General features: G+C 41.6%; 1 long non-coding RNA gene across 3 annotated transcripts in view; it reads right to left on the bottom strand.

Moving 5' to 3' along the window:
* The window catches only part of LOC308611700, a 68,848-nt gene extending 58,288 nt beyond the window's left edge, over window positions 1–10,560 (bottom strand). For 2 of the 3 annotated variants that reach the window (XR_014015012.1, XR_014015013.1), the window contains exons 1-3: window positions 10,474–10,560; window positions 4,272–4,383; window positions 171–282 (exon numbers count right to left, since the gene is read on the bottom strand). This is a non-coding gene — a long non-coding RNA (uncharacterized lncRNA). The remainder of the gene's footprint in view (window positions 1–170; window positions 283–4,271; window positions 4,384–10,473) is intronic. The other variant, XR_014015014.1, reaches the window with a different exon arrangement.
* Window positions 10,561–11,759: the final 1,199 nt, after the last annotated feature.

Genomic DNA, 11,759 nt, shown 5'->3' on the forward strand with positions numbered 1-11,759 from the left:
GAACAAACCCAATATGTTTCCTTTTGGCCTTCTAGTTTAAAGTTAACACTTTAATAATTTCTTTGAGTCTCCAGTTGGTTGCTCTCAGGCTACAGATGGACCACCACCGATATGTAATTAAAGGAGAATAACAAATAGTTAGAATATGGATCACACAGGTGCTGACTTACAAATGCAAACGCTGTAGCAGAAGATTAAGCTCCCAGGAGGCTGGAGGTGTGCGTCTCTGCTTATTGCCATCAAAATTCATTAATGGTCAAAGTAACACTGAGATCAATATTCCTGCAGTCATGGGAATGAGAAAAAATGATTAGCACCAAAATAAGATATAAAGACAGTCTCAAAATCTTTCTCCTTACATAATTAAGAAACCAGTCATTGTCATGAATTTTAAAACTGAGATTTTCTTAGCTGTTCCATGTTCAAGAGGTTGCACAGCTTAAAGGACCTTGAAAAGAACTGCTGTTCCCCTAGATAATATCATACACCAAAAGAGAGAGACAGTGAGGTCGTTTTGGTTTTTTTTCTTCATTTTAGTGGTACAGAAATGGAAGGAAGGATGCTGGGATATGGTAAACACCACAGAAGGCAATGCAGCATGTGATGGTTTCACAAGAAGTTCAATCCTGAAATATGCTTGAAGAAGACATACAAGTGAGCCTTTAGTAAGATCTGGGTCTAAACCACTGGTTCCAATGCAGATTCCTGGGCCCCTGTAGAGGGGGTCATATTCACTGGGACTGTGTTTGGAACCAGGGATTCTGCATTTTTAACAAGTATTGCAGGGACCAGTCACTGAGAAACATTAAGAGCAGCAACCGTTACTGTTTTTATGAAACTAATTACTATAATATAATACTTACTGTGTTAGAGTAGTAAATACACCTTACAGTAAGTTAAACAGTGTACAAGAAATGATACAGAGAAGCTTATGATGATCCCTACCCAACCCTAATTCCACCTCTTGTGAACACTGTTTTAAAGATTTTTGCTTTTAGCTCTTCTGGTTGCAAACACCCCCCTGATTTGCCCTAATTTTAAAAAGTAAATACCGCTCTTTTACAATATACTCATGTTGTAGAGAAATTAGAATAATGAATATTTGAAATAGTGTAATTGCCCTATTAGGTAAGCACCAATTTCTGTGAAATTTGAAATAGTTTAACTCTTGCCAAGAGTAATAAAGAATTGCATAATTTAGGGCTTCCCTGGTGGCACAGTGGTTGAGAGTCCACCTGCCGATGCAGGGGACAAGGGTTCATGCCCCAGTCCAGGAAGATCCCACATGCCGCGGAGCAGCTGGGCCCGTGAGCCATGGCCACTGAGCCTGCACGTCCGGAGCCTGTGCTCCGCAATGGGAGAGGCCACAACAGTGAGAGGCCCGTGTACCACCAAAAAAAAAAAAAAAAAAAAAAAAGAATTGCATAATTTAAAGCTAGTAGGCAGTGTGTATGGCAACTGAGTTTACGTGTGTGGCTATGTGGCATGCCACTCTAGCCAGTAATCAGAAATACTGTGGAGCTTGTAATTACACACTCTTTGATAATGGAAATTTGGATATGCCGAGTTTGGTGACTGGCTCCTGTCCTCCTGGAGCCAGTTCACATTGGTCATTTCATGAACTCTGCACTAAGTGGGTCCCACACATTACACGACTGAATTTTTTGGACCTCAATTATGAAGTTACAGCAGAGTTCTACTTGCATCTGCCATCATTTAACAGGAGCTTGTTAACATGCTGTTATTTAAATGCACAGGAACATCTAGAAGTGATTCAAGTGACTTTTGTATTATTTTAATTTTTAGAGTTATAATATTAAAATAGTTTTTCTCCTATAACAAGGTCATCTAAGCTTTCATCCAGTGGAGGCAAAACCCTAATTCTGAGAATATACTCTTGGGGAACAGAAATTAGATATAATAAAATACCATAAAGAGGCCACGTGGCCATATACCATGCTATTAATTTTGGAGAGAGTACTCTGTGAAATGTTAGAGATAATTCTGAGAAAAACTTAAAAAGCATTAAAGCAGATAGGGCTTTAAGTTTGCAAGTATAATCTTATAACAGGGCATGGCTAATGGAATGGGAAAAAATGTCATGGCTGCAAGATCATCAACACCATAATGTGTCCTTAAGCTATAGAGATTGTTGATACCTGTGCTCTGAGATTGTGCCCACGACCTTCAACGTATGCCTATGAAAAATCACTCATGAATTATACATTCTTTGAATATGTGATTCCTCTTTTCAATTTCTTGGTTATGGATGGCCTCCAGTTACAAAAGATAAGCATTTAGCTCATTTATGTTATCTTCTTCTTCCTCCCAACTCTTCCCAGTTTGGGGTAGTTATATCATTATTTTTAAGTTTTGTTGTGGTTACCCTTGTAACTTTAAATATTATGTTATGCCTCAATTTCTCATTCTGAAAACCTGAGTATCTTGACTTCTCATTATAGAAGTTGAGGGTGTCAGTGACACTATTCTTCTCTTCGTATTTCCTTCATTTTGCACTTCCCACCTTCGGTCAGCTATACTTTCATATTATGAAGATTAATGTTTGCCTCTTTTTTCTGCAACATAGCCAAGATCTTCCTTACTCTGTCCATTGACTGCAAGAGTTTAAAGCCAAAGTACTTACATTATTAAGACTACATCAACATCGTGCACTGCCAAGCTAAGGAGAATGTTAGGATTGCCACTTCCTTTTCTAGGAGGGCACTGTCATAACTCCTCACCTACTCAAAGGATAATGTTTTAACACCATGTACTAGTTTTTCTCTAACAGTCTATATATTATTGAAAATCCTACATATTCTTCTTCTTCAAAATTGGACCATAACATTCTCAGTTAGCTTTTTGTTTTTTTCTGGAGTTCTTAATTGCCTGTCATTTTTATTGTCTAAATATATACTTTATCATAACACTCAAGTCTTTTCTGTTTTTTGTTTCTTTTTATTTTTTGTTCCCTCAATCACACCATGAGCTGCAAGGAGTTCTCTCCTGCCCAAGAGTCCTTACCTTTGGAACTCTTCATTCTCCTGCTCTAAACTGGAAGACTTTGTATTATACTCTACTTCTGTTTCCAATATTAGGACCCTCGCCTTCTTCTTTCTTGGATAATATCCTCATTCTGCTGGAATACATATTCAAGTAACTTCTTAAGAAAGGAGTCTGGGAAGTAAACTTTCCAAGTGCTGGTTTATGTGAAATGCCTATATTCTACTCTTTGAATGATAGGCTGGCTGAATATAGAAATTATTTTTAAATTCAATTTCCCCCAGAATTGAAAGGACCACTCTATTATCTTCTAGCAGCCAGAGAGGTTAATGAGAATTTGGCTGCTCAATTTTCATTCCTCTGTAGGTGGCCTAATTTTTCCCTCTGGAAACTTTTACAAATTTTATTTATTCTTAGAGTTTTAATTTTCACAGTGTTGTATCCAAGTGGCTTATTTTCCCCATCTACTGTACTTGGCCCTCAGTGGGCTTTTTTTTTTTTTTTTTTTTTTTTTTGTGGTACATGGGCCTCTCACTGCTGTGGCCTCTCCCATTGCGGAGCACAGGCTCCGGACGCGCAGGCCATGGCTCACGGGCCCAGCCGCTCCGCGGCATGTGGGATCTTCCCGGACCGGGGCACGATCCCGCGTCCCCTGCATCGGCAGGCAGACTCTCAACCACTGCACCACCAGGGAAGCCCTCAGTGGGCTCTTTTAATGTAAACATGTATGTCCTTTCCTGGGAAATTTTCTTATATAATTTCTCTAGAAATTTCCCTTTTGCCATTTTCTCTGTTCTCCTTTCCTGGATCCCATATTATTTAGCTGCTGGATTTCTTAGATTGGTTTTTATATCTCCTCTTTTCTCTCATACTTCCCCTCTGTAGTAGAGAATGTTATTTTTATCTCAACATCTTCTTTACCTCTGTCATCTTCTTTGTCCACATCAACTGATTAAAATAACAATAACTATTACTAATAAGTATGTCAACCTAGAGCAGAATCTTTGTTTTTATCACGCTGAGTGCCTCATCCAGAGTCGTGCCCACCCAATTGTTGATCTAGGTAGCATCCTCTTGGAGAGTTGATGCTGAAAATGTCAGGGGATGGATAAAAAAAGAAAAGAAAACAAACAAAAAAACCTTACTGAAGTTCAACTGTAGGTACTGCTTTCCCCTCTTGCATCAGGCTCATCATCCTCTCTTGGTAAAATTAAATTGGTCTGGCATAATTTGTACTTCACAAAATCATGTTGATTACTACCCAGTACCTTATGCTCTTTTAGATGGTTGCAAATTGATTGTTTGATGATTTGTTCTTGTATCTTCCCAGGTATCCAAGATAAGCTGAAGAGTCTATAATTACTACAGTTGTGCTTTTCTCTGTTGAAAAAAAAAAAAAAAAACGATACTCCATCTGCAGATTCTACTTGTCAGGACCTTCTCCTGTCCAACCTTCCTTTTCTAAAATAAAGGCTGGTGGTCCTGCAACTACAGTTGCCAATTCCTTAAGCACCGTTGGATGTGAGTAATCAGGCCCTGCTGATTTGAATGTACTGAGCTTTCTGAAGTGCTCTTCAATCACTTCTTTCCCTTTGTTTGCCTTTGTATCTCCAATAAGATAGCACTTAATCTGGTTTAGTTTCCTTATCATTGCTGATTAAAAGGAAAAAAAACAGCTAAAAACACAGTGAAAGCCTTTGCTATTATTTTTTAATAGATTTTGTTTAGCAGTACTTGTTAATAGTTTTGTTAATAGTTTAGTCGTTGTATTTGCATCCTATAAATTCTTTCCGGTGTTCTTCCTTCCTTCCACCCCTCCCTCCCTGCTTCCTTCTTTCCCTCCCTTCCTTGCTGTTTCCTTCCTTCCTATCTCCCTCTCCTGCCCCCAACTCTCCCTTTTTCTTAAAATTTTTATAGAGGGTGAGGTGAGAAGGGAGGAAAAACGAAAGAGGCGAAGAGCTCCATATAACTTCATGACAGAGATATTTATTAATCATCAAATATCCATGTGCTCCCCCAAATTTTCCAGCCTCCTTATAGTTGGGGCAAGAGGCATATGACTAGTTCTGGCTAATAGGTACTTAAGAGCCATGAGTTCCCCTTGTCCTCTTTCCTCCTACCCAGGTGAGCTGGGAGCCACATGTTCCAGATGGTGCACCAACAAAATGCAAGTGGCCTGAGTCATCACTTTGGTAACCGAGACCCCTGAGTCATCATTGGAAGGCAACAGTCCTAGAGAGCCATAAGTCGCCCAGAGGCCCATGTGTTAAGCTGCTAAGATTTAGGGGTTTATTTTTGCAGCACCATCTATCTTATCTTCACTAATACAGTACCAATTTCTGGACCAGTCAGATTAGGTTTTGCCAAGGGAACAAATTAACCCTGAAATCTAAGTGGCTTAACATAACAAAGGCTTAATTCTTACTTGTGGTATGTGGTAGCTAGTCTCCAAAGAGGGCTCCCAGTGACTCTTACCTCCTGGTAGTCACACCCTTGTCTAGTCACCTCCCTGTCTGTCTCTGTGCTGATCCCATGACTCACTTTAACCAAGAAAATGGAGCAGAAGCCTTAGGAAATCTTGACAGCCTCTGCATTTGAAGTCACTCATGATATAGGAAGTCTGACTGCCACTGCCACTGCCAAAGAGAGGCCACGCACAGATGGCTGGAGAATGAGACTCCACGTGGAGGAGCACTTAGGTGCCAGACCTCAGCAAAGAGGCCATCCTCAGTTCAATCCCAGTCAAACTTTCCAAGGTCTCCAGCCCCAGCCACCATTTTGACTACAACCACATGAGACCCTAAGTGAGAAGAGCAGAAGAAATGCCCAGTGGAGCCTAACCAACACACAGAAATGGGAGATAAAACAATAAATTGTTGTCTTAAGCCATTCTGTATGGTATGGCTTGCTGGGCATCGCTCACTGAAGCATGGTACACATCCAGTGTTGGTGTAAAGGGGTTGAGCTCCACACAGACATTCATGGAACCATGTTGATACAGGTTCTCCCATCTTGTATCTGCACCACTGGTAACATGTGACCTCCTTTACTGGAGTGGTGCAGTGGCAAGGAAAGAGAGGGCTGCTGGTTGCATACCAACTTTTAAATGCTTCCATCTCTGTCCCCAGGCCACTGGTCAGTGAGAAATGTGGGGGAGTAAATGGAGAGTCGATGGGCATTAAATGTCTCTGCTGCAGATCTTGCCACCTGAAATTTGTCTTTTATTCCCCCTAGGTTTTTTTTAATTTATTTATTTATTTTATTTTTGACTGCATTGGGTCTTCGTTGCTACGCATAGGCTTTCTCTAGTTGTGGCGAGTGGGGGCTACTCTTCGTTGTGGTGCGTGGGCTTCTCATAACAGTGGCTTCTCTTATTGCGGAGCATGGGCTCTAGGCACACGGACTTCAGCAGTTGGGGCCCGTGGGCTCTAGAGCACAGGCTCAGTAGTTGTGGCACACAGGCTTAGCTGCTCCGCAGCATGTGGGATCTTCTTGGACCTGGGCTCGAACACATGTCCCCTGCATTGGCAGGAGGATACTTAACCACTGCGCCACCAGGGAAGCCCCTCCCCCTAGTATTTTTTAAAATTAATTTTCATTGGAGTATAGTTGATTTACAATGTTGTTAGTTTCTGCTGTACAGCAAAGTGAATCAGTTATACACAGATATATATCCACTTTTTAGATTCTTTTCCCATATAGGTCATTACAGAGTATTGAGTAGAGTTCCCTGTGCTATACAGTAAGTTCTTATTATCCCCGTAGTATTATAACAAGGTTTATCCAGGAGTCATCCAACTGGCTTTCCCATAATTGTAATCAGTGGTGTGCAGGACTGGCTCATACAGCTCAGAAGAGCCAACTGAACATGTCTCCTCCCAATTCTGCATTCGGTGATGCCATGTTAGGAGCATGAAATCAGCTATGGTGGAAATATTTACATCACAGAAATCGGCAAATGCTGTAAGTCAAGACCCTCCTACTCCCAGCCTTGGATAAGCTGGTTGTTAAATATTTACCAGACCACTAGTTGTACAAAATCCAAAATATACCTATTATTCAGGCTGGCCCTATATTCATGCATATTCACTTATTATAGGTAGAATTTTGAAAACTTGCCATCAATGGTCTTATCTTTTTATTCCACATATCAAACAACAGGCTGAACCCATAAATTGAAGAATTTTGTACAAACCTGAGTAAACTTTATTGATAATAAAAAGATGACAATTTGAAGTTTTCTATATGTAGTCAGAATGTGCATATTTTTATAGTTAACTTCATTCTAGGACAGTACTGGAAATGCTGTTATAAAGTAAGTATAGAACATACCTATTTTCAGTTAGCATCAACAAGGATTTTATCATTCCAGTAATTATTGCATCTAATAACACTATCTTAGGTACTGATTTATTCTGGAAGCTTCAGTATCTTTTAGAGTTTATAAAAGACTAAAATCTTTTCTTTTAAGCCTTGCTGAAAGAGTTAATTCAGCTCCCCGTTCCAGGTCACCAACTCTTCCTTTCCTAGCCTTCACCCTCTACACACACAAAGAAAGGCCATCGATAAGGTTCAAGCTTCTATTATGGGATATGAAGCAGTAACATTTGAAATAGCACCTTGGAGGCCCGAAGGAGTTAACACATCTTTCAGCAGTGCCTACTTTACAGCTCTCGAGTATTTTGCACCCTGAAAACCTGATTATTTATTAAAAGTATGAGTAGAGTACAGTTGGAGAAAAAAGCTCATTCACCAAGCAAGAAAGGATATGCTTGCAAATGACATTTGAAAATAAGATGACGAGAAACTTTTTGCTACAAACAACAAGGGATTTGAACTTAATCCACATCTAATTCTATGGCAAAATTAAGGACAAGATGGTTCCAGAATCAGGGAGACAAGTCGACTTTAAAATACTGTTTCCTGGGCAGAACCCAGTGAGACCATCTATGGATAAATTCAATGTTCACTAATTCAGAAGAAAAAGAAAGAATTCTCACTGTATGCAGAAACCAGGATATTTTCCATCATAACACTGATAATCTTATGGGAACTCTGATACCTTTTTGAGCTTTTGGGATTATTCCGTATGTTAATCAAGGTTCTTTTGTTTACAAGTATGACTGATTCTATTTTCTAAAGATGTCCACATTAATATACATCACATGTTCTTCTCACAATGTGATGGTAACATTCCTGCATTGAGAGGCAGTGGCCCTTTGAGCCTGGGTGGATCTTTGTAACTTCCTCCACAAATAGGATGAAGTGGAAATAACACCTCATGACTTTGGAAGCTAGGTCATAAAAGGTGATATGGCTTCCACCTGGCCCTCTCTCCCTGAGAACTGTACCTTTGGAGCCCTGAGCCTCCAGCGGAAAATCCATCTACCTTGAAGCCACCATGATAAAGAAACCATAGATGGACAGAGAGATTTCCACATAGCTCCAGCTCTTCCAATCCCCAGCTGCTTGAGTCTTCCCAGGCCAGGCATACGTAAGAGTTTAGACAATTTCAGCTCCTGGCCTTCAAACTACCCCAGCTGAAACCAAGTTGTAGTGGAAACAAGCTGTCCATGCTAAGCCTTGCTCAGAGTGCAGATTTTTAAGCAAAATAAGTGTTCTTATTTTAAGCCACTCAATTTTGGGGTGGTTTTTGTTACACAGCCATTGTAGCTGGAACAGCACGTAACAGAAGCCCCTCAAGTTAGCATTATCAAAAGAGTAGAGGTTATAGGATAAAGGTTCAAGAGTAGCCAACGGCACCCCAGAAGAAGAGGCACAGCTGGGTCTCAGGGCGGTTTGAATAGGAACTAAATTAGAAAACCAGCAGAGGCCAATCAGCTACTTTGCCCCAGTGCTGTCTCTTTTTCTCCTTCTGTCCTCTTCTCCAGTATCTTACTTCAGGGCCCTCATCTGTCTCCCTGCACATCTGCTTCCTTCTCCCTGCAGTCAGGTGTTCTGTGCTTCTGCTGCCTATGGTGCACTAACACAGCTCTTGAGTTGTATGTCCTTGGTTTAAGAGACCAGCCCACGCTAACCAGCATCCTTTTATTGCAGTGATAAATTCCTGGGAGAGAGGATCCAATTGGCTGGCCTTGAGTCCGGTGTCTGCTTCCAGTCCCCTCAGTCAACACGGGGAAGGACCACATGTCACCAACATGGCTGCTACTCCCAATCCCCAACCTCCTGGGAGAATTCTTAGAAGGGGGGCTCAGAGGCTTCTACACATAACAATAGACCTTATATAATTCTTGAGTATTAGAAGGCATTTTGGATGTTTTTAGCTGTACATAAAACTCTACCATGGACTCCCCTTTAATTTGCTTGTCGTTTGTTTACAAACCTGCTTAGGTAGGTGGATACAACCTCCTCCCCACTCCCATCCCATCCTCAAGATCTGAAAGGGTGCTTCTGGATCTCTACAACAAAGGAAGTGGATCAGGTTGATGTGACCTCAAGGAGGCTGAACTCAATAATGAACCTTTTTTATTTCATTTTTATTTTTTGAGGCCCAATGTGTAATGTGAACTTGACTCCTTACTTTACTACCTTTTAGCTGTTAGGGCCTCTGAGCAACTGGGCCAATTAGAGATCACAGAGGCAGTCAGGGAAACTGAGGACTCTTGATGAACTTTGATAATTTCCCCCCTATTAAACATCTCCCTTTGCCAACTAACCTATGGGGTTATAAATAAGGATAGAGGTTGCCCCTGAGGGAAGGAGAGATTGCTTGGAACAGGGCCTGGCCCACAGGAAACAATGTTAACTATTATTATCATTACTACTATTATTATCAGTGCTCTTAGACTATTTCAAAATCAAAGGAAAAAGCATCTCTACTTCTGCCTTTTACTATTCCATTCACTCCAACAGAACCCACTGCAATTAAGCATACATTGGTTGAATGCCTCTATGTGTCAGATCCAGGCAGAGCAAACACTGAAGGTATATTTCTGGCTGTTCCAGGTCCCCCACTGCAGAGACCTACACCCGTGGGAGGATTTCTAGGCTGGCCACATCCCTGAAAGGTTCTGTGATTCATTTCTTCCCTGGGTCACTGCTGGAGCTGTTCAAAGTTTTATACATTTCTGTCCTGAGCCATTGTGAACCGAGGGAAATCCTCTGGCTGGGTTTCCTTATGTGGAACCTGGCCAGGGGGAGGTGAAGCAGGATGGATTTGCTCTGTGTTTGTGTTTTGCTGCAGTGGTTGTGTTATGTTTTGTTTCACCCCGGCACCAGTCGACTTTACCTAAACAGAAACACCCTGTGTAGTCTTTTGTAACAACAGTATTATTTTAAGGAAACACAAGGAGGCGGGACAAAAGAAAATGGCCATTAATCAGAACTCCGGTCCCATGCAGTGCTCTCTCCAACAAGATGCCTTTAGAACCATCCAGGTTGAACACTTGTCTAGAGGTCATTTGTAACCAAGGCGCTCAGCAGTGGACAGGACCAAAAATGATTAGTTACCTCCTTCGGGACTCATGGTCACTGTCATCTCCAGTAACTCCTGTTCTGCAGCTCACTTCTGGCACTGCATCAACAGATGAGCCAGGAACACCCTGAAATGAAATTGGTGAAAAACGTAAGGGAAACATTGCTTCTAATTAGGCAAGTCTAATGCTCTAATGATTGTGAAAACCAAGAATGAAAACAAAACAAAACAACCAAGACCCTGAAGCAGTGTTTTTGCATTTATTTCTTCCCTCCCTTCCTGAATAAGCAGCTTCCTGAGACCACCTTGATATGTGCTCCTCTTCCCCTTCAGATACAGAACTGGGTGCTTTTTGCAGCTTGCTTTCTCTCCTGTCCTTACCCAGGCAGGTGCACAGCTAGGGAAGGGGGCAATGAGAGCTGGGGGAAGGAGGGCTGCAGCTCGGCAGTGAGCAGTGGATTCACCATCCCCCTCCCCGCTCCACTGCAGCTGTGGCATGTCGGGGGTGAAGAATCTTACCCACTTGGTTACTTCCAGGCAGGGTCATCAAGTGCTTTAAGGAAATGGACTCCCAGCCAAAATGCGTGGGTTTGAATCTTGGCTCAGCTACTTACCCTGTAGTTTGACCCCTCTGTTGCCTCAGCTTTCCCAACTATAAAATGGGGATAATAATACTAATTACTTCTTAGACTTGTGGTGAGACTAAATGAGTTAGTACCTGTAAAACACTCAAAACACAGTCTAGCACGTACTAACCACCAAGTAAAAGTTAGCTATTACTATTATCACCTTGGAATATCTCCAAATCATAATTATGACACAAAATCATTATATCATATTGTCTCCAAGCTGCATACCGTGAAACCAGCAATATGCAAACATCAGCTAGGCCTTTTGCTATTTTATTTATTTTATTTTATTTTATTTTTTTAAAATTTATTTATTTATTTATTTATTTATTTATTTATGGCTGCGCTGGGTCTTCGTTGCTGAGCGCGGGCTTTCTCTAGTTGCGGCGAGCGGGGGCTACTCTTCATTGTGGTGCGTGGGCTCTCAACATGGAGGCTTCTCTTGTTGTGGAGCACAGGCTCTAGGTGCACGGGCTTCGGTAGTTGTGGCACGCGGTCTCAGTGGTTGTGTCTCACAGGCTCTGAAGCACAGGCTCAGTATTTGTGGTGCACGGGCTTAGTTGCTCCGCGGCATGTGGGATCTTCCAGGACCAGGGCTCGAACCCGTGTCCCCTGCATTGGCAGGCGGATTCTTAACCACTACGCCACCAGGGAAGTCCACCCTTTTGCTACTTTAGTTACTAAAAAATTTG

This window comes from Mesoplodon bidens (genome assembly GCF_964165515.1).
Source record: "Mesoplodon bidens genome assembly, contig: HAP1_SCAFFOLD_544, whole genome shotgun sequence".
Lineage (NCBI taxonomy): Eukaryota > Metazoa > Chordata > Mammalia > Artiodactyla > Ziphiidae > Mesoplodon > Mesoplodon bidens.